Here is a 24,715-nt window from a genome sequence, read left to right as displayed (position 1 = left end):
TTTCTTTTTCCAGTACAATCCCATTTCCACCTATATTTTCTGTTTTATATTATCACATAAATTCAAATTATACCTGCACTCTCTAAATATACCCATAACAAAGATATAGTTCTCAAGTTCTTTTCTTTTTGCCTTTTTATACTTCACTTGACTTCTGTATTTGGAGATCAAATTTTTTGTTCAGCTCTGATCAGCTCTGATTTTATCAGAAATAAATGAAATTCACCTGTGTCATTGAATGCCCATCTTCTTCTCTGAAAGATAATGCTCATTTTAGCTAGATAATTGATTCTTGGCTGCAATCTAAGTTGCTTTGCCTTTTGGAATATTAGATTTCAGGTCATTCAATCTTTAAGGTGGAAGCTGCTAGGTCCTGGTAATACTGACTGTAGCTCTTTGATATTAGAATTGTTTCTTTCTGGCTGCTTGCAATATTTTTTTCTTGGTCTCAGAATTCTAAAATTTAGCTTTGATATCCTTTGGAGTTTTCATTTTGGGCTCTTTCAGGAAGTAGTTGGTGAATTCTTTCAATGTCTATTTTACCTCCCGATTCTAGGATATCAAGGCAGTTTTTCTTGATGATTTGCTAAAATATAATGTCTAGATACTTTTTTCATCATGGTTTTCAGGAATTACAAAAATCCTTAGATTATCTCTCATAGATTTTCCAGATCAGTTGTTTTTCCCATGACATATTGACATATTTACTTTTTCTATTTTTTTTTTCATTTTTTTGGTTTTGTTTGACTGATTCTTGATGTCTGCTTGAGTCATTCATTTCCATTTGTTCAGTTCTAATTTTTAGTGAATTATTTTCTTCAGTTACCTTTTTAGCTCCTTTTGTATTAAGTCAATTGGATTTTTAAATGAGTTGTTTTAGTCTATGGATTTTTTTTTCATTTCACTAATTCTGTTTTTCAAGGAGTTATTTTCTTTTTCAGTTTCACAAATTCTGTTTCTCAAGGAGTTGTTTTCTTTTTCCATTTTGTCACATCTGTTTTGTAAGGAGTTATATGCTTTTTCCATTCCACTAAATCTATTTTGTAAGGTGTTTTCCTCAGATAATTTCTGTGTTTCCATTCCAAATCCCCTTGGAAAGTTCTCATTTCATTTCCCTATTTTTCTTTTAACTCTCTTTTAAGATGCTTTTTAAATTATTCCAAGAGAACCTTGTGAAATGGGGACCGATTTATATCACTCTTTGGGGCTTCATCTGGAGATGATCAGCTTTTAGTATACTTGGGGTTTGAAATCTGTTTCTCTCTTTCCCCATTAAAACTATCTATGGTCAGAGGTGTTTTTTTTTTTTTTTTTTTTTTTTTTTAAGGTTGAGGTCTACTGTTAGGACAAAGGGGAGATTTTCCAGGCTTCCTCTATAGGCAAAAGTGGCTTTGCTAGGTAGGTGCTAACTTCCAGGGCTAGGTGAGTGTGACCAGGTTCCCATATTCTGGGTTTTAGGGGCTCACTATTTGCCTTTTGTAATTTTGTTGGATGTCTTAAAGCTAATCTGCTGATCTACTGGCTTGCAACCAGGACACAGTAGCCAACACTGCTCTAGATTCCTCCTAGTAGATTCCCTAGCACACCATCCTCAAAATATCTTCTGATGGAATTTTGTTACATTCCAAGTATTTGTGGAGTCACTACAAAATCAATTCAGAGGCTTGGCTTACTGTTAACATGAGGGATATCAGGGGAGCTCAGAAAAAGACATCTCTCCTCTTTGCCATTTTAGCCCCACCCTCTAAGCTGCAAAATTTTAGAAAAAATATTTTTACTCAATATTCAGCAATCCTTCAATATATAAATGAAACTCCATTTTCTGAGAACTTTCTAATTAACTTCCTGGTCAATCGGTCTCTTTTTTTTTGCCACCTTATTTTTCTGGATTCATATTAATGAAGTATTTATCCAGTCTTGTCTTTTTGCTTCCTGTTTGTTTTTCAGAAGTTGGTATTTCTATTCATCAGTTTTTAATCATAAAATTATAGAAATCCATTATCAAAAAAATCTAGCTATTCACTTTTTCTGTCTGTCTGGTAAGGGTACTATTGTTTTGCTCTATTATCTGACATTCATTTAGCCATACCTGATGATTTATGAAATAGCTCAGTTTACAAGATTTTTGCTATTTCTATTTAGTGTGTGTGTGTGTATGTGTGTGTGTGTGTGTGTGTGTGTGTGTGTGTTGGTGTGGTTTTATCACTGTATTGTCATTTCTGTTTTAAAAGATTATTCTTGATGCAAAGTGAGTTTATGATGTAATTAGAATTTGTCATTCAAGAACTCATCAATGAAAAATTGATTTAGTGAATTCACTTCAACAATCAATCATTTAAAGAAGAAGACAGCAATCAGACTGTTCTGTTGATGGGAGCAAATAAATTCTGTCAAAACTCTTACTAGAATTTTTGCTTATTATTATATCTGAGAAAAGAAGTCACCATATATCATTTTCTTTAATATTTTGGTGAATTTGAGATCTCATCAATTAAGGTAATTTGTCCAGTTGGATGGGAACAACTACATGCCTTCTAGTAGTCTATTATTCTTCTTCATAAATTAATTATCCATTGGTTCTCTCTGACATAAGGCTTTTGTTCTTAATATTATATACATATATATTAGTGCAATATACATGTGACCTAGCTGTTTTGTTTGTTCTTACTTAATGATTTCTTATACAAGAAAATATGGTGCTAGCTCTTGAGAATCTTTCCCTCTACTTTGACAAGTGTTTTTATTCCCTTCCTTTGTTTCTTCATTCCCCATCTCATCTCTCTTCCAACTGTGTCATATTTTATTTTATTTTATATAAATTCCCCTCCCCTCAAAAAATAGAGAAATTAAAATAGGACAAAGGGATGTCTTTTACAAAATGTATTGGAAAGTGGGGAATGTCATTAAGACAGTAAAAACTCGGTAAAATGCATAAGGATTTGAAAAGGGTGGTATGTATATAAAGAAATATGTTTTCCCTCCTTCCTTGTGATGCTATTACAGTGTGATACTAGTTTCCATATGGAGGATTGATGATAGTGTTTCTTCTTTCTGTATTTTTCCTGGATACAGTTACTTCAATGATTATTCTAGATTTCCTACCTCAGCTGACTATATGTGAATATATTGCGGAGTTTGGAAATTGGTGATTCATTTGTAAGAGCTGAAGATCAACATTTCTAGCTTTAATTGTACTTCAGCTCTCTCTAGGTCAGGTGCAACAGACTATAAAATCTTGGAAATATAAAGAGTACAGACTTGATGGGGCAAAGAAACATCAGGATGTCTGTCATATTCTACTAGGAGCCTAATCAGGTCAAAGACTTTACTTAAATAATTAGCTTCAGAGTTTCCACAGTACAGAGGCTTCCTATGGAAAATATTTGTGAAAATGCAGCCAATACCGCATGTGCCCACAGGTATTATATGTATGCACTGACTGCAGGAGAACCTTGAGAGATGAACAGTAAAGAGTGATGACCATAAGTTTGAGTGCCTTTTGGTAGCTATAGAGTCAGATTAAGCCAAAGTCAGCCAGCTTGACTCTTCCATTACTAGTCACAAGTATGATTCCTGATTTCTGTTCATGGTGGACAATGAAGAACTATCTAATTTGGTCTTTAAGAGTCCCCCAGGACAGGACAGGTGGATGGGCTTTATCCACATATGTTTTTAGGTCTTGGTTTACATGCTCCAACACCAAGGTCACCTTAGTTTCTTGATCAGTTTGGGCAGTTGCTAAGACATCCATTGACAACATTGAAATGTTCAAAAGCTTTCAACCTCCCAAGGATGTCCACTTCATGGACAATGCTAACAAGCAGCTCCTTGCCTCCCATCATTTCCTCCTCCTGTCTGGATTTTTCTACTCTTGAGTCATGAAATAGCTGCTGCAGTGTAACAGGGCTTATCCATCATCTCATTCCAATCTTAGCCTTTGCTTCTATCCTGGGTCCTTGTCCATCCTGTGTCTCCTCTGGCACTAGGGACCACACTGAATGGGACAGGGATGGTATCTTATCTAGGCAATAGAGTTGTCCCAGCATAGTAATGTTGGGTAACTCAGTCCTAAGGGGTCAAATATGGTAGACCTAACTAGAGACTCCCCAGAGTTACTTCTCCTACCAACAGATGTTTATCTAAGAAATAATTAACTTTATTACAAAACTGTAGTATAATCTGATAGTTTGATATAGAAGAGTTCTTATTGATGAGTTACATTACAAATGTAAATAGGACTTCTGAGAGAAGAAATCAAACCTGATCAACAGCACTCCTATTTAAATACAATATCATACTATCTGAGCATCACTTATTTATGTCTTCCCCATTCATCTCCTGTTTGTGCCACACTAAGCAATTTATTTTTCCTAGTGTATTTTAGAAATTTCAAATAAAATGAATTGATGTGATTACTATCAGCAATGAGTGAAGCACAGGAGATAAGTCAATATGACTCCCTGGCAGGGAGAAGAATAACAGATGGAGAGGTAAGTTCCCTATAATTACGACTGAATAGTTAGCCCAAGGGAAGGTTTATTTAGGCATACTTTGTTAGACAAGACAAGAGCAAAAACTGAATGCTGGAGTCAATTGGTAAGAATCGTTTCAATTTGACTAATGTCTTACTTCCTTAAAATGTAATCAAGTCTTTCGGGTTCAAAACTGAATATAGGATAAGATAGTATATAAAATGGCATATAAAATATGGTTCATTAAAACAAATAATCTGGAATATAAAATGTTAATTATTTTCAACTTTAGAGATCTACATAAGGCTACAATTCAGAGACTAATGTAGAAATAAATTACTGATCAACATGACTTTATTATGCAATGTACCAGGTATAGAGAATACAAAAAAGAAAGAAAAATTCCCTATTCTAATGGACTATATTTTTAATTTTTTCTACATATAGATATTTATATAGAAATCTAGATAAAGATATCTATAGATCTATTACAATACAATACTGTATTATACAATATACTAATATAGTACAATACTGTACTATACAATAGATTACTGTTATAGAGATAGTTATCAATTAATATACATCTTAAGATATCTAAAAATATTTCTACTTAGATAATGATATAGGAATAGATTAAAATCACATGTACACACAGTAGCATATATAGGGATAAATGAAGTGAAAACAAAGAAAATTTTCATGAGAAAGGAAGAAAGTTGGAATGCTGACATTTAAGATCCTACCCCACTCTAAATCTATACTTTTTAATGACAAGAAAATGAGAGAGAGGCACAGATTTCACTGATTACATGCCCACATTGAATGCCAATCCAATTTTCCAGGGCCTGTTTCCTTCTGGACCAAACAATATTGTCTACATTGGATCATAGACTATGGGCATGGGGTATCTTCACAAACAAAATAACTTTTTTAAAAATATACCAACTCCTATATTAATTTATTAATTCTTTTATCAGGCTACAGACAGAAACTGAGATCCAAACTAGCCACCCTATTATAAAACTTTTCTTTCTTCATTATAATGTATGAGATAAACAAAGCTGATTCCACAATAGGCCATTATATTATAAGACAGTTGAAAGATGGATGATTCCTAAACAAAGTCATGAGATGTACAGGTTTTTAAGGAGTCCTGATCATCCAATTATTGGAGAGGAAGTAAGGACCTCCCTCCTTCCTGCCCCAAATCATACAATATCTACCTGTTTTGACTTTGATTATTTATGTGCACAGAACCTCTCCAGTTAAACAACAGAGAAATCCAAAACTATTTCATTGCCTCTATCCCCAACCCCCAGTTCAATGTCTGGTACATATAATTAAACATTTAGAAAACCCTTGTTTATTGACTGATTAATGCATAAAGTACTTAATCAGCATTGATCATAATAAAAATTAGAGCTACAATTGCCATAATATAAAAATATGTTAGTGTTCAAGATGAAAGTATTGTATAGCCAGACACATTTTTGTGTCCTACCCTCCCAATGGTTTAGTCGCAAAATAGTCTAAACATTATAATACTTATTTCCTAAGCAAGTACTGAATGTTGGATAGTAATCCAAGGAAATTTGGCTTGTACCTTTCTTATTTTCTTAATGAAATAAAAGAGAATCTGTAATGCATAGAGCCATAAATATTCTAAGGTAAATATAAATTTAACCATAGAATATTCTTTAGGACAATGTTGACATTTAACTTGGATTCAGAAATTAAGTCCAAATTGCAATTCATCTTGGTAGCCTAAAACTCTTTCCACAAAATGTGAAATTCTGTTCATTCTTAAGGGAAAAAAAATGATTCTGTTTTCAAACTGTCAAAGCTTTTGAGGTAGTTGTTGGCAGCTAAAGACTATATATTTTATTTGCTGTGCATGGGGACCCAAGGCAGAATATGGCCTCAAGCATTCTAGGCAGAATTATATATCATGATCTTTATTGGGTCCTGAAAGATTTCAGAAAGACTGTTTTAAATGAATGTATGGAACACAGAGGATGTTGTGACTTTAGTAACTTGGCAGAATAGTGAGCATTGTATTGACTTTTATGATTCAGAGAAACCACAAATAAATATTGTTTTTGTTTTTTCTTATTTACCCATAAAAGAATGGTGAATGAAGAAATCATTATAAGAATTAACACTTTAGATAGAGTAGTTGTCTCTATATAAAAAAGGGATTTGTTCCTTATTTTTTTAATCTTTCTTTTAAGGTCATAGTAAATTGCATCCTTCTCTACACTGCCCTTTAACCCTGAGATAATTGTATATTGAAATATTTAGTAAGAGGGATTAATATTTTTAAAGTTTTCTTTTCTTTACTATACTCAGATAAGAGGAGAGAGGAGAATCAAATTACTCCCTCCAGTTCTACAATCTATTAAAAAAAATTAACAGATATTCAAACTGTGGTTGGTGTCATTCACATACTACTTGTGGACTATTGCAAAAGTGTTTTTATTTGTTACATATAATTCTAAATGACTAATGATGTGCTTATTTATATTATTATACTGATTTTCCTCACTATGAGAGAATGGGCTAGGACTAAGTTTCCAATCTTGAACTTGTCGATTAAATGAATTGCATATTAGCATAATAGTATGTGCATATATATACATATATATACATATACACATATATACATACATATATACATAAAACTTGATTATTAAGAAAATGGTCATTTAGGCCATAGATATTATTTTCACACCATACCAAGACATCAGACAGACTCAATATATTTAATTTAAACTTAAATTTATTTTCTCAATTAAAATAATTTTTTTGCCTTTTTCCCTCCAAAATTTTGAGTTTCAAATTGTCTCTTTCTTGATGTTCCCTTCATTAAAAAGGCAAAAATTTGATATAGATTGTACATGTGAAATTAGGAAAATCATTTCTATTATTAGCAATGTTGAAAAATAAAATGCCAATCCAAACAAAAATACAAGAAAAATAAAGTTCAAAAGTATGCTTCAATCTGCATTTAGAATCTTTCACTTCTTCCGCTGGAAGTCGTTAGCATTTTTTATTTTAAGTCCTTTGAAATTGCCTTGGATCACTATAGTGCTAAGAATAGCTAAGTCATTCATAGTTGATCACTGTATAATATTGCTATTACTTTGTACAATATTCTCATTTTACTTAGCATTAGTACATACATATAAATCTTCCTAGGTTTTTCTGAAAGGATTCTGCTCATCTGTTAAAGTACAAGAGTATTCCATCACAATCACATACTGTGTAACTTGTTCAGTCACTATCTAATTGATGGATATCTTCTCGATTTCCAAGTCTTAGCAACCATAAATAGTGGGAATATAACTTCTTCTCTTTTCTATATAAAGGCTTTTTTTTTCCTTTTTCCTTTAAGATCCTTGGGACCATAGGTTCAAAGGATTTTAATTTGAGCCTAATTCCAAATTGTTCTACAGAATGGTTGGATTATTTCACAACTCCATCAACAATGGCTTAGTGTCCATATTTTCCCATATCCCTTCTAACATTTGTCATTTCCTTTTTCTGTTATATTAACCTATATAAGAGGTGTGAAGTTATATCTCAGAGTTGTTTTAATTTGTGTTTCTCTAATCAATGATTTGCTTCCTTCCTCCATATAAATACAGATACCTTTGATTTCTTCTGAAAACTACCTATTCATAGCCTTTCATTAGTTATAAACTAGAGAAAGACTCATATTCTTTTGAATTTGACTCATTGCCTTATGTATTTGGGAAATAAAGTCTTTCTAAAAGAAATTTGTGGTAAATTCCCCCTCTTTTACCAAATTCCTGCTTTCCAAAGGACAATAACGAACTAACTAGCTTTCCTTTTCATTAATGTTGGTGCATTGGCTTTATTTGTGCAAAATATTTTTAATTTAATGTAATTAAAATTATCCATTTTACATCTTATAATAATTTATCTTATTTGGTCACAAAAAGCAGCATTGTTGAAAGGCTGTTTTTCAAATTTGATTTGATTCTCTAAATATTAAATCATATTGTATACAAAGAGAAATCATTGCGCACATTGACTTTTCAAATTCCTTAATTTTTTTTCTTGCTTTATTGCTATTGTTTGGCAGTTCTCATACATTCTTGGTTAATAATGTTGATAATAGATATCCTTGTTTGATTCCTGATCTTATTGAGAAAGTCTTGACGTTATTCCTATTTTAGATATTGTTTACTGATTGGTTTAAGTAGATACTACTTATTTTAAGGAAAACTTCATGTATTTCTATGATTCCCTGTCTTATTTGATTATTTAACATTTTTTTTCCCTTGTTACATTCAAAATAATTTTTTAACATTTGTTTTTAAGATTTTTGAGTTTTAGGTTCTCTCCCTTATTCCTATCCATATTTACGAAACCACACGTGAAGTTATGTAAAATACTTTCATAAAAGTCAAGTTGTGAAAGAAAACATAGACCTCCTACCCTAATGAAAATAAAAACCTCATGAAAAATTAAGCTAAAAAAGAAAAAAAAATAGAGAATCTTTCGATTTATATTCAGATACAATCAGTTCCTTCTCTGGGTATGTATAGCATTTGTTTTTATATGGATGAGTGTACAACTGAGAATAACAAAGTAATTTCAGCTGATAAGTCATTTACAGCTGGTTATCCCAGAACATTGCTATTACTTTGTATACAGTATATTTCACTTTGTTCTTGGAGGACTTTACAGATTTTTTTTTCCTAAGAGGATCTTACTCATCTTTTCCCAGAGAACAAAAAACAAACAAACAAAAAAATTACATTAAAACACCTGCCATGGGTTATTAAACCATTCCCCAATTGATTGGCATCCCCTCAATTTCTATTTTTTTTTTGTCCTTAGAAGAGAGTTAGTATGAATATTTTTGTATATATAGGTCATTTTGCTTTTTTTTTTCTTTTCTGTTATCTTTTTTCCAAATCCCTTTTGGCATTCATGCCTAGCAGTGGTGTTGTTAGGAAAAATGATATGCATAAATTTGTAGCCCTTTGAACGCAGATCCTATCTTTTGATCATTTAACAATTGAAGCATGGCTCTTTAAAAAAAAAAAATTACCCAATCCCCTCTATATTTGAGCAATGAAGCCTTATCAGAGAAACTTGTTTCAAAAATTCTTTCATATTTACTATTACTAATTGAATTTCCCCCATTTATTCTTTTTCTCCACTCACCCTATTCCTCCTCAAAAGTGTTTTGCTTCTGAGCACTTCTTCCTCCAATATTCCTTCTCTTTTATCACCCCTCCCACTTCCTATATTCCATTCCTTTCCTATTTTCTTGCAAGATGAAGTAGATTTCTATAACCCCATTGAGTGTGTATGATATTTTTCTATTTGAGCCAAATCTGATGAGAGTAAGGTTCACTCACTCAGCCTCTTCTCCTGTTCCCCTTCACTGTAAAAGCTTTTTCTTGCCTCTATTTTATAGCAGATAATTTGCACCCTTTCATTTCTACCTTTCACTTTCTCCCAGTACATTCCTCTCTCACCCCTTAATTTCATCATTTTAAAAAAGATATTATCCTTGTATATGCAATAAATATAAACATATTTATACAATTATCTTGCTGCACAAGAAAAATCAGATCAAAAAGGAAAGAAAATGAGTAAGAAAACAAAATGTGAGCAAAGAACAATAAAAAGAGTGAGAATGTTATGTTATGATCCACACTCAGCTCCCACAGTCCTCTCTGGGTGCAGATGACTCTCTTCATCAGAAGATCATTGAAACTGGCTTCAATCATCTCATTGTTGAAAAGTCACATTCATCAGAATTGATCATCATATAATATTGTTGCCATATACCATGATTTTGTAGTTCACTCAGCATCAGTTCATGTGAGTCTCTCTATGCCTCTCTAAAATCATCCTGCTGAGATAATTGTATAAACTGATTCCTTTAATCTCTTTTTCTTCTCTTATTGTAAATGGCAACATTTGCTAATACAATATTGAATTCTAATGGGGATAGTGAAGAAGCTTGTTTCACTCCTGATCTTAGTGGGAATGGTTTTAGTTTGTCCCCCTTAAATATAATGCTTGCTGATGATTTTAAATAGATGATATTGTTCATTTTGAGGAAAAGTCCATTTATTCCTATACTCTCTAGTGTTTTTAATAGGAATAAGTGTTGGATTTTATCAAACGCTTTTTCTTCATCTATTGAGATAATTATATGGTTTTTGTTAATTTGATTATTGATATAGTCAATTATGCTAATAGTTTTCCTAATATTGAACCAGACCTGCATTTGTAATATAAATCCTATTTGGTCATAGTGTCTTATCCTGGAGATGACTTTCTGTAATCTTTTTGTTACTATTTTATTTAAAATTTTTGCATCAATATTAATTAGGGAAATTGGTTTATAATTTTCTTTCTCTGTTTTCACCCTACTTGGTTTGGGTATCAGCATCATATCTGTGTGATAAAAGGAATTTGGTAGGAGTCCTCATTTCTCTATTTTTAAAATAGTTTATATAATATTGTTATTATCAATTTCATTTTAAGGAATTATTTTCCTCAGTGAGTTTTTGTAGCTCCTTTGCCAATTGGCCAATCTTGCTTTTTAAGACATTCTTCTCCTTATTGGTTTTTCATATTTCCTTTTGCACCTCTCTCAATTCTTAACTTAATTTTTCCTCTATCTCTCTTACTTGATTTCCAAAACCTCTTTTTGAGCTCTTCTATAACCTGAGCACAATTCTTATTTTCCTTGGAGGCTTTGGATATAGGAGCTTTGAATTTGTTACCATTTTTTATCTTCCTTATCACCATAATAAGTTTCAATGACCAAAAACTTTTTTTTTTGTTGTTTTCTGCTTATTTTCCTAACCTATTACTCAGCTTTTAACTCTTTGTTAGAGTAGGGCTCTGTTTCCAGGATGGAGGGTGCACTGTCCTGAATTTCAGAAATTTTGTGCAAATATTTTCAGAAATCCTTTTAGGAATCTGACCACAAGCACTCTTTTTTCTGATCTGGAACTGTTAGGTGTATCCTGCTACACTGAAACTATACAATCTAATGTGCTGGCCTGGACTGAGGCTGGGGCTCTGCTAACCAGGGTTACACTGGGACTACATACCAGATTCCCCTGCCCTTGCCACAGACCCTTTTCAGTGATTTTATGAGTTCTCTCTGGTGAGTCTGAGCTGAAAGGTCCAGAAGCCATCAGTACTGCTGCTGATTTGGAGGACTGAACACTGGACTCTGATGTCTTAAACCTTTTCTGTTGAACTTCTAAGTTGCCTTTGGCTGGAAAATGTTCTACTCAATCTACTCTAAAATTTGTTTAGAGCCATTTTTTAAAGGAATTTGGAGAAGTGTGGGGAACACATTGGGCAACTTTCTGCCTTTACATTGCCATCTTGCCATCTTGCCCTCTGCTTTCTAATGTTTTTAATAGAAATATGTACAATAAATAAATATATACATCTTCATAGGTGGAGGGAAAAAGAGGAGGGGGAAGGGCAGTGACCCAATCAGAACCACATATGAAACAGCCAGCCTATGACAAGATTACAAAAAGCACTAGTTAAAGTTAAAAATGAAGGACAGGATATATCTGATTTAAAAATAAATTTGATTATTCAGGTCAATCCAGGAGAAGATACACTCCTTCTGATCTGGAAATTATCAGTTTTTAAAAAGATTTGCACTCTTTATGGGGCTACATTATCTTATGTTAAAAAGGTATTAGAGAATTTGGCTTATGGAATTTTAACCCCTAGTGTTTGGAAATCTATAGCAAGAACTTGTTTAGAACCTGGACAAAACTTATTGTGGCTTTTGGAGTATAGTGAACTGTGTAGAATAGAAGCCCAATGAAATAGACAAACTGGAGATAATATACAAATCATCTTTGACCAACTAGCAGGTAAAGGCCTGTATGCAGATGCTTTAGCACAGATTAATTACTCTTTGATGGCATCTGAGCAAATTGCTTCTGCTGCAATCAAAGCATGGGACTCCTTCCTAGGAAAAGATGGAGGGGAAATCTTCATGAAAATAGAGCAAGGTCCAAATGAATCTTTTGCTGATTTTGTGGGACATCTACAAACAGCTGTCATGTGAACTATTAGAGAAAATGCAGTTATAGGAATAGTGATCAAACAACTTGCTAGAGAAAATGCTAATGGGATTTGTAGGAGAATTATATGGGGATGACATAAGAGTGCTCCTTTAGAGGAGATCATAAGATGCTGTGCCACAGAGGGCACAAGTGCTTATTATACCCAGACTATGATGAACATGGGAAGACATGGTCCCTCTTGACAAGGGACTTTTAGAGAGACTCATTGATGTTTTCAGTGTGGAAAAATAAGGCATCTGAAAGCTCAATGTAAGCATAGAGATAGGATGAGAAGACAAGATGAGAGAACAAGACCCCAAACCCCATGTTCAAAATGAAGTAAGGGCTTCCACTGGGCTCAGTTGTAGATTGACCCAGGGAAAGGAAAGGCAGGACCCAGCTCCAAGACCTCAAATAAAAAACAGGTGGGGCATGATAACAGCCAAGTTCACACCCAGAGAATCTTTAGAACTTCAATACTCTGATATGATCAATCAGCAGAAAAGCAATCAGATGGGAGAAAGGGATTACAATTGGGGAGAATACAGGCTTTTAACCCAACAGAAGGGCAGTGTCCAGTGCAAGCAACTCCAATATAATCTCCAGGTGATGAGCAGAAATCCAGAAAGTGGTGAATATAAGGGACTTGATAGACTAACTGCTTGGGAGAAAGGGTTTGCTCCATCTACAGATGGAGAAGGAATCAGATGGATGTCAATGAACCCCTTGAAAGAGACAGAAAAAGAAAAAAAAATCAAAACAAAGAAAAAGACCTAAGAAGGTGTATTCATCTTCCTTCCTGAGACGTCATGGAGGACATGATCACCTCCTTTTTTAGTGTTTCTCACCCCTTTTCTGAGAAGTCAAGAAGGGTGTGATCACTTCCTTTTTAAAGTTCTCATCTCCCTGAGAAGCCAGGGAGTGTGTAACCACCTATGTTCTCAAACAAAAGAAAGTGAGAGATGTTATGGACCAGAACTCTGTACTTGAAACAAGAATTTTTACAAGGTGTTAACTCAATGGAATTGATAAAACAACAACAACAACAACAACAACAAAAAAAAAAACCCAATGGTTATCTAGTTTAGCATGGTGATTACTCAACTGAAAAGAAGGCTGCCCCAGAGATCTTCAGAAAATCAAGAAGAACATTACATTCATCTATTTCAATTAAATTGATAAAACTATTAACATATAATTAGGTAAAACAGTTTCAAATGATTGTTTTAGCTTAATTTTCATTGATGGTGAATTTACCAATTTTATCCTACTAGTTTGGTATAGTGTTCTTGGTTTCGTTTTTTGGAGGTCTCTGGGGCAGCCTTCCTTTCAGTTCAATAATCACCACACAAACATCCAGGTGTTAAATTACAAAAGTTTTTATTGTTTCCTTGCTTGATGCTGGGCAGCTTTCTGGAGAGTCTTTCAGTTTGGCCTTGGTCTCAGTGGGGGAAGTACAGGAGGCCAGGCCAGCCAGCAGGAGCCTAACTGAAGGTGAAATGAATCTCTCTCTCCTTGGGTCCAAGAACTTAAGCTCCTGCTTCCAGTTCTCTTGTCTTCTCTAGCTCTGAATGAACCTGGTTGAGGATTGTGAAGACCGAGTTAGCATCCTGGATATCCTAGAATCAGCTGGAGTCAGGATAAACAAAAGTCCTTGGTCTTTATTCTTAGTCTTTAGGGGTAGAAATAATCAGGATGAATGCAGGACCTTCCTTCTCTACCATCAAAGTGACCCTGGCTTGTCTTACTTCACTTCCTAATCCTTCCCACAATTCTCTGTATACATCAAAAGATTGAACCAGAAGAGAATAGTGGGAAGGGCCATTTTCCAAGCATATGCTAATAGATTATTGTCCAATCAGTAGTTAACCTTAAGTGATTGGTTGTCCGACCTCAGTGTATCAACGCAGAGTTTCAGCCCTTTACAGAGGATCCCAGCTCTATGTTGTGAATAAACCAGTCATTATATCACTAGGAAACCATGATTTGTTGGAAGATCAAATCAATCATATTGAACTTAGAGAACTATTAAGCATCATGATAAACTAGATAACCATTGTCTTATCAATTCCACTTAGTTAGCATCTTGTAAGAATCCTTGTTTCAAGTTCAGAGTTCTGGCCCATAACATCTCCTTCTTTCTTTTGTTTTAGAACACAGGTGGTCATGTCATCCCTGACTTCTCAAGGAGGTGAGAATCCCAAAAAGGAAGTGATCACACCTTCCTTGATTCCTCAAAAAAGGGGTGAAAACACCAAAAGAGGTGATCATGCCCTCCCTGACATCTCAGGAAGGGAGATGAAAACACCAAAGGGAAATAGAAAATCAAACCAGATTAGTGGGTTTCTGAAGGGTTTCATTTGAAACAGGTATTCATAATATTAACATGAGGGTTATTACACATAATTACATAAATTACATAAGCACATAGTAACACAGGCTAGTAGTGATGTAACAAATAACATGAATCCACATGAGGAATTATACATGTCCATAAGTCCTAGAAATCCAATGATTCCTGCAAGTTTTGAAGTCTTGCAATAGTGTCATCATGTGTCAAAGAATCCAATGATTCCTGCAGATTTTTGAAATCCTGTATCAGTCTTATCATGTCTCAGGGAATCCAATGATTCCTGCTGGTTTTAAAATTCTGTAACAGTCTTCTCAACAATTTTTCATTTCAGGGAATCCAATGATTCTTGCAGATTTTGAAGTCTTGTTTTAAAGTTCTATAACAGTCTTATCAATATTTTTTCATCTTAGGGAATACAATAGTTCCTCCTGATTTTGAAGTTCTGTAACAGTCTCATTATCAGCCATGCTCTCTCAGTGTCAGATTTTTCTTAGGTCTTCTCCTTTGTTTTGTGGATTTTCTCTTTTTCTGTTTCTCTGAGTCAGGTGCTGTTGATACCCATCTGATTCCTTCTCCATCTGTAAAAATAATAGCAAACCCTTTATCCCAAGCAATTAACCTATCTGGTCCCTTCCATTCACCACTTTCTAGATCTCTCCTCATCACATGGCAATTACATTGGAGATGCTTGCACTGGACATTGCCCTTTTGTTGGGTTAAAAAGCCTATATTCTCCTTAATTGTAACCCCTTTCTCCCATCTGATTGCTTTTTGTCTGATTGATCATGCAAACCATTTCTTCTAACTGATTGCTTTTTTGGCTAATTGATCATGTAGCAGTTAACTTATCTAGTCCCTCCTATCCACCACTTTCTCTCCACATCACCTGGCAATTACACTGGAGCTGCTCACACTGGATACTGTCCTTTAGTTGGGTTAAAATACCTATATTCTCCCCAGTTGTAATCCCTTTCTGCCATCTAATTGCTTTTCAGCTGATTGATCATTACAAGAGTCCTGACCGTCTAAAGACTCTTTGGGTATAAGCTTGGCTGCCATCATCCTCCACCTGTTTTTTGTTTGAGGAACCGGGCCCTGCCTCTCATTTCCCTGGCTCAATCTACATTCTGAGGCCCAGTGGAAGCCTCGGTTGCATTTTGGACATAGAGTTTTAAGTCTTCTCTTACTCTGTCTTCTCACTCTATCTCTATATGTACATTGGGCTTTCAGATGCCCTATTTTTCCACATTGAAAGCATTGACGAGTTTCTCTGAAGTCCTTTGCCAAGAGGGACCTTGTCTTCCCATGTTCATCATAGTTTGGGTATAATAAGCATTTGTGCCCACTGTGGCACAGTGCCTTATGATCTCCTCTAAAGGAGCATCTTTGTGTAGTCCCCATATAATTCTTCTACAAACCTGATTAGAATTTTCCTTAGCCAGTTATCTTATCATAATTCTTGTAGCTGCATTTTCTCCAGTGGTTTTTGTGACAGCTGTTTGCAGACATCCCACAAAATCAGCAAAAGGTTCATTGGGACCTTGCTCTATTTTTGTGAAGGCTTCCCCTCCATCTTTTCCTGGGAGGGAGCCCCATGCTTTGATTGCAGCAGAAGCAATTTGCTCATATGCTATCAAAGGATAATTAATCTGTGCTGAAGTGTCTGCATACTGACCTTTTACTTCTAGTTGGTCAAAAGTGATTTGTATGTTAACTCCAGTTTGCTTATTGCATTGGGCTTGTATCCTACAAAGATCACTATACTCTCAAAGCCACAAGTTTTGTCTAAGTTCTAAACATGTTCTTGCTATAGATTTCCAATCACTTGAGTTTAAGATTTCATAAGCCAAATTCTCTATTAACATCTTAACATAAGATGATGTAGCCCCATAAGAAGTGCAACCTTTTTTCAAATACTTGATTTTTTCCAGATCAAAAGGAGTGTATTTTCTTCTTTGTTGACCTGAAGAGTCAAGCTCTTCAATAACAGAGTATGCATTTATTTTTAAATCAGATATATCCTGTCCTTCATTTTTTGCCTTTACCAGTGCCTTTTGTAATCTTGTCATAGGCCGCTTCATAGGTGGTGCTGATTGTGTCACTGCCTCTCTCCCTCTTCCTTCTCCCTCCACCTATTAAGGTTTAATTGAGGGAGGTAGGTCTAGGGATGGGGAATGACCCAATGGCTCCTGCTGTGAAGCACCACACTCCTTAATTTCATCAGAATTGTATTTAACTCAATTCTTATCTAATTCTTCATCATTTTTACTTAGTTTGTCTGTATCTCCCCCTCCTGCACTTTCTCCTTTTTCCTTATTCTACAATATATAATTTCCTAAAGCCAGAGCCAGTTGTATTAAATTATATGTATAAAGTGTAGCATTCACATAGTTGCTCTCCTAGTAATTTTTACTCATCTGAGTTCATGGAACTTATACAAAAATTGACCATATATTAGGACATAAAAACCTCAAACTCAAATGCAGTAAGGCAGAAATAGTGAATGCATCCTTTTCAGACCATGATGCATTGAAAATTACATTCAATAAAAAGCCACAGGAAAGTAGACCAAAAAATAATTGGAAACTAAATAATCTCATACTAAAGAATGATTGGGTGAAACAGCAAATTATAGACATAATTAATAACTTCATCCAAGAAAACGATAATAATGAGACATCATACCAAAATGTATGGGATGCAGCCAAAGCGGTAATAAGGGGGAATCTCATATCTCTAGAGGCCTATTTGTATAAAATAGAGAAAGAGAAGGTCAATGAATTGGGCTTGCAACTAAAAATGCTAGAAAAGGAACAAATTAAAAACCCCCAATCAAACACTAAACTTGAAATTCAAAAAATAAAAGGAGAGATCAATAAAATTGAAAGTAAAAAAACTATTGAATTAATTAATAAAACTAAGAGTTGGTTCTATGAAAAAACCAAGAAAATAGACAAACCCTTAGTAAATCTGATTAAACAAAGGAAAGAGGAAAATCAAATTGTTAGTCTTAAAAATGAAAAGGGAGAACTCACCACTAATGAAGAGGAAATTAGAGCAATAATTAGGAGTTACTTTGCCCAACTTTACGCCAATAAATTTGACAACTTAAATGAAATAGAAGAATACCTTCAAAAATATAACTTGCCTAAACTAACAGAGGAAGAAGTAAATATCCTAAACACTCCTATCTCAGAAAAAGAAATAGAACAAACTATCAATCAACTCCCTAAGGAAAAAACCCCAGGACCAGATGGATTTACATCTGAATTCTATCAAACATTTAAAGATCAATTAACTCCAGTGCTAAATAAACTATTTGAAGAAGTAGGGATTGAAGGAGTCCTACCAAACTCCTTTTATGACACAGATATGGTACTGATACCTAAACCAGGTAGGCTGAAAACAGAGAAAGAAAATTATAGACCAATCTCCCTAATGAATATTGATGCTAAAATCTTAAATAAAATATTAGCAAAAAGATTACAGAAAATCATCCCCAGGATAATACACTATGACCAAGTAGGATTTATACCAGGAATGCAGGGCTGGTTCAATATTAGGAAAACTATTAACATAATTGACTATATCAACAACCAACCAAACAAAAACCATATGATCATCTCAATAGATGCAGAAAAAGCATTTGATAAAATCCAACAGCCATTCCTAATAAAAACACTTGAGAGCATAGGAATAAAAGGACTTTTCCTTAAAATAGTTAGGAGCATATATTTTAAACCTTCAGTAAGCATCATATGCAATGGGGAAAAACTGGAACCTTTTCCAGTAAGATCTGGAGTAAAACAAGGTTGCCCACTATCACCATTATTATTCAATATTGTATTAGAAACACTAGCCTCTGCAATAAGAGTCGAGAAAGAGATTAAAGGAATTAGAGTAGGCAATGAGGAAACCAAACTATCACTCTTTGCAGATGATATGATGGTATACCTAGAAAACCCCAGAGATTCTACTAAAAAGCTATTAGAAATAATTCATAATTTTAGCAAAGTAGCAGGATACAAAATAAATCCCCATAAATCCTCAGCATTCTTATACACCACCAATAAAATCCAAGAGCAAGAGATACAAAGAGAAATTCCATTCAAAATAACTGTTGATAGCATAAAATATTTGGGAATCTACCTACCAAAGGAAAGTCAGGAATTATATGAACAAAATTACAAAAAAGTTTTCACAGAAATAAAGTCAGACTTAAATAATTGGAAAAATATTAAGTGCTCTTGGATAGGCCGAGCGAATATAGTAAAGATGACAATACTCCCTAAACTAATCTATTTATTTAGTGCTATACCAATCAGACTTCCAAGAAAATATTTTAATGATTTAGAAAAAATAACAACAAAATTCATATGGAACAATAAAAAGTCGAGAATCTCAAGGGAATTAATGAAAAAAAAATCAAATGAAGGTGGTCTAGCTGTACCTGATCTAAAATTATACTATAAAGCAGCAGTCACCAAAACCATTTGGTATTGGCTTAGAAATAGATTAGTTGATCAGTGGAAAAGGTTAGGTTCACAAGACAGAATAGTCAACTATAGCAATCTAGTGTTTGACAAACCCAAAGATTCTAAATTTTGGGATAAGATTTCATTATTTGATAAAAACTGCTGGGATAACTGGAAATTAGTATGGCAGAAATTAGGCAAGGACCCACACTTAACACCACATACCAAGATAAGATCAAAATGGGTCCATGATCTAGGCATAAAGAATGAGATTATAAATAAATTAGAGGAACATAGGATAGTTTATCTCTCAGACTTGTGGAGGAGAAAGAAATTTGTGACCAAAGATGAACTAGAGACCATTACCGATCACAAAATAGAAAATTTTGATTATATCAAATTAAAAAGCCTTTGTACAAACAGAACGAATGCAAACAAGATTAGAAGGGAAGCAACAAACTGGGAAAACATCTTTGCAATTAAAGGTTCTGATAAAAGCCTCATTTCCAAAATATATAGAGAACTGACTCAAATTTATAAAAAATCAAGCCATTCTCCAATTGATAAATGGTCAAAGGATATGAACAGACAATTTTCAGATGATGAAATTGAAACTATTACCACTCACATGAAAGAGTGTTCCAAATCACTATTGATCAGAGAAATGCAAATTAAGACAACTCTGAGATATCACTACACACCTGTCAGATTGGCTAAGATGACAGGAAATAATAATGATGAATGTTGGAGGGGATGCGGGAAAACTGGGACACTGATGCATTGTTGGTGGAGTTGTGAACGAATCCAGCCATTCTGGAGAGCAATCTGGAATTATGCCCAAAAAGTTATCAAACTGTGCATACCCTTTGATCCAGCAGTGTTTCTATTGGGCTTATACCCCAAAGAGATACTAAAAAAGGGAAAGGGACCTGTATGTGCCAAAATGTTTGTAGCAGCCCTGTTTGTAGTGGCTAGAAACTGGAAAATGAATGGATGCCCATCAATTGGAGAATGGCTGGGTAAACTGTGGTATATGAATGTTATGGAATATTATTGCTCTGTAAGGAATGACCAGCAGGATGAATACAGAGAGGCTTGGAGAGACCTACATGGACTGATGCTAAGTGAGATGAGCAGAACCAGGAGATCATTATACACTTCGACAATGATATTGTATGAGGATGTATTCTGATGGAAGTGGATTTCTCTGACAAAGAGACTTAACTGAGTTTCATTGGATAAATGATAGACAGAAACAGCTACACCCAAAGAAGGAATACTGGGAAATGAATGTGAACTATTCGATTTTTGATTTTCTTCTCGAGTTATTTTTACCTTCTGAATCCAATTCTCCCTGTGCAGCGGGAGAACTGTTCGGTTCTGCAAATATGTATTGTATCTAGGATATACTGCAACATATTTAACATATATAGGACTGCTTGCCATCTTGGGGGGGGGAGGAGGGAGGGAGGGGAAAAAATGAAACATAAGTGATTGCAAGGGATAATGCTGTGTAAAAATTATCCTGGCATGGATTCTGTCAATACAAAGTTATTATTAAATAAAATTAAATTAAAAAAAATTTTTTTTTTACTCATCTGGATCTAATTCTTTTTCCTTAGAAAACCAAGGAGATGTGTACTGTACTGTTTTTAAAAGTTCAATGATCTGCTCCCCAGTTACAAATCTTGTATAAGTTTAGCCAAGCTTTCAATACATTTTCCTTGAAGTGGAAAAGAAGGTTCCTTTCTAAATATCTGTCTCATTTTAGCTAAAGCACTAGTTTAACCCTTTACAAAGTTTCCTTCTTGTACTCGCCCTAATTTCTGGTTCACAGATATAGGTCCTTGGTTCCACGTTTTGAAATCAAATTAATCAATGATCTATTAATTTTATAGATTCTTTTTCATAAAAATGGCTTTTAATTTTATTTATTAATTCAATGTTTTTCTTACTTTCAATTTTATTAATTTGACCTTTTATATTTTTACGGTTTTCAAATTGGTGTCTAATTAGGGATTTTTTATATGTTCTTTTTCTGTCTCTTTAGTTGTATGTCCATTTTAATTGATTTGATTTTTCTTTATTTTTTATATGAGACATATGAAATTGTTCTGCTCTTGGTGGAAGGAGTATTATTTCAAGTTTCAAGTTCTTTATGCTGCTGTTTTCAAGAACCAATATGTGACATCTCTAAGTTTTTGATAATTTTGAAGTGGTATGATCTGTTATTCCAATTTTTACTCTGGTGTTTTTACCCAATGAGGGATCTTCTTCCTTTGTAACTTTAATTACTAGCACATATCTTGCTCCTGTAACTGATCTGGTTTCTGCTCTTCTGCAGCCATAATATCTAATGTTTCCTTATGCTTTAGAAAGGTGACCAGATGCTCTGCTCTCCTATGCTACTGTGCTTTTTCACCCTGGGACTTGGATCTAGAACTGCTATAGGCAATGCAATTTGAATCCAGCAGCAGCAAATGGGCCTCTGTTCTTTTTTCTGATCCATTGTCTGAAACTGTTATTATTTATGGGCTAAAAGATACCAAAGCTTTTTTCTGATACTTTTGCAGCTGCCTCTAAATTCCACTGCTTATAATGCAATTTGAGACACTCACCATTCTGAGAAGATAGACCTTTCTTGATGACCTTCTAAGTTGTCTTGGGCTGGAAAATTATTTCAACAAAATTGTTTTTGGTTTTGTTTTGTTTTTCTTTGTGGGTTTATGTGTGTGTGTGTGTGTGTGTGTGTGTTTTTGTTTTTGTCTTATTTTGCTGCTCCGTGGTTTGTTGTAAAGTGTTCTTTTCACATTGTTTGAAAGGAATATTGAGAAGTTCAGTTGAGTTCCAGGTAATGCTCCACCATTTTGGTTCCACCCCAAGATATTTATTTATTCTGAAAATGAACACTTCATCATATTGTTTAGCCTCACAATTAAATACAGCCTATGTCAGGATCTCTTCTTTTTACTTCTTGAACCACTACTCCAGCTGAGTGAATATTCTTACTTTTATTTTTCCCTCTTGTCTTTTCTGACCCAATGGCTGTGTCCACCTTTGCCAGTGATTAAAAAGGACTTTTGGCAAAAGGAAAGTGAACCCATCTTGGTATGAGGGGGCAGGGTATGAGCTAGTAAAAGAATAATTTTAAGCTATAAAATATATTGGAAAGATATAGTAATTTTAAAAGGTCAAAAATCAAGAGTTGAGAGTAAAACTTCAAGAAAGAATAGAAATTAGGGCTTTGGAAATTTACAGAGACAGAATTTTGCAGTATGAAGTGTATTGAGTTTGGATACAGAAAGATGGGTTTAAATCCTACATTTAAGTTATAGTAGAAATATAATTGTAAACAAGTTACTTCACCTTAATAAACCTCAGTTTCTCCAAATGTGTAATGAAATAATTGATTTAAATGACCTTTAAAATCTCTAAATTTATCATTTTTACTATGAAGGAATATACGCCTTCTTTTATTTACTGCATAAAACCACCAGTTTCCTTGTGGTTTTAGCACAAATGTTTCCTCCTATATAGTCCTACTTTTTGTAAATTGTTTTCTGTTTACTATCTATACTTTTATATTTCCTTATCTTTGTATATATTATAAACTAAAGAGAAATTATTACATTTTGAACTCATTGCTGAAATCTCAACTGTAATATTTAAGTCTCTATTTATCTAACTATGAACCAGTCACTTAAACTTTCAGTTCCTAGCAATTTCTTTGTTTATAATATGAAGAATTTGGAAAAGATGGACCATGAGCATTCTTCCAGTCTTATATCTATGAATGTTAACTGCTTGGGAGCAGGTACTGTTTCACCATGCATTATTTTTTTATCTTCTAAGAAATCAATACATTATAGGCATATAAGAAATTATTATTGGATAGATGGAGGAAAACAAAACATATATATATATATGTGTGTGTGTGTGTGTGTGTGTGTGTGTGTGTGTGTGTGTGTATGTGTGTGTGTATGCAATGCTTAGGATTGACTATTTTTATGGGTCTCTCATTGGTTATTTTTTTGTAGCTTTTCCAAAGTACTGGTATGACATAAGGTGCTATCCACTGAGACTCCTGAATCAGCTGCCCTGTGAAATTTGTAGGTAGGGATATGTAAGAGGTTTGGGAATTTATTCACATCCTGGTATTTGTAGTTCAGAGAGATAAACATTCCCTTAGCAGAGAGAATGATTTATGTAATCTTGTTCTTTATGCCAAAAGTCAGATTTGAGTATGCTTGGGAGTTTTAAGAGAGAGATATACAGTATGCAAGACAGCAGATTCAGAGGAAGGAATAGGGACTCAAAGATTTGAGAAGCCGCAACAGTGGGAAATTTAACAAGCTTAGCGGTAAAGATTTGACAGAACAGGGCCAGCATCAGTTTTAAACTAATAATACAAAGAAGGGCAGATTAGTGACCTACAAGGGGGATATTAAGGTAGGTCTTTGGGTCCCTTCAGACATTTCGTAAAAGAAGACTCACACTAAAGTGACTTCTTCTACTCACTTCTTCAAGGACTAAGAAAAGTTTAAAAAGTATTTTTTTACCTTTAACCCACTACTCACTACAACTGACCAGTAACTTGTCCTCTAATATGTTCTCATTATTGATTTAATGAAAGTGTTTGTTGAATACTGAGACTACCTCAATTATACAAAATGTATTGATTAGCTAGAAATATATAAAAAAATTAAATTACATCAGTGATGTAATTTTGGATGATGGGGATTTTCATAACTGAATGATTTTGAGTTATGGTGATTTCGCTAATAACTTCTTGTCTGTTAACAACTCTGTAATGTAGCAGAGAAAGTGATTCTGTGAAGCTAATGTCCATTGCAATGCCCCTAAAGTTAAGAGGGATGTAACTTCTATAACTTAGGATGGCGGCTAATTGTCTAGAGAGGAAGTGGGGAGGAGAAAGCAATGACAAGAAAATATCACATCTTAAACATCCAATTTATGGAGATAATAGACAGGATCTGGGAAGAATCAACTGAACAGTCTTCTAAAAGGAAGGAATAAGTAGTTTGGAATGCATCCTAGCCAAATTCACTCTTCACAGACAAATTTATGAATATTACATATAAAATTCTTAGACTGATGACTACATTTTCACATATAACTAAAAAATTGGCAAAAAGAAAGAAAGTTGATCTTTGACAAGTGGTGTGTGTGTGTGTGTGTGTCTCTGTGTGTGTGTATATGTGTGTCCAATGTGTCTGGTCAGATGGTACTGTGAACATGACAAAATAAAAAGGACCTCAAGTATCTTTGCCCATAAGTATAGACAGGACATGT

The 24,715-nt window shown here is 34.1% G+C and overlaps 1 pseudogene; it reads right to left on the bottom strand.

The window, feature by feature from the left end:
* Positions 1 to 3,225: 3,225 nt before the first annotated feature.
* LOC127544001 (cyclin-dependent kinase 4-like) lies at positions 3,226 to 3,876 on the bottom strand (annotated as a pseudogene).
* Between the last annotated feature and the right edge of the window lie 20,839 nt (positions 3,877 to 24,715).

Source organism: Antechinus flavipes, chromosome 1 (assembly GCF_016432865.1).
Source record: "Antechinus flavipes isolate AdamAnt ecotype Samford, QLD, Australia chromosome 1, AdamAnt_v2, whole genome shotgun sequence".
NCBI classification, from domain to species: Eukaryota; Metazoa; Chordata; class Mammalia; order Dasyuromorphia; family Dasyuridae; genus Antechinus; species Antechinus flavipes.
This window is presented reverse-complemented; position numbering and strand designations above follow the sequence as displayed.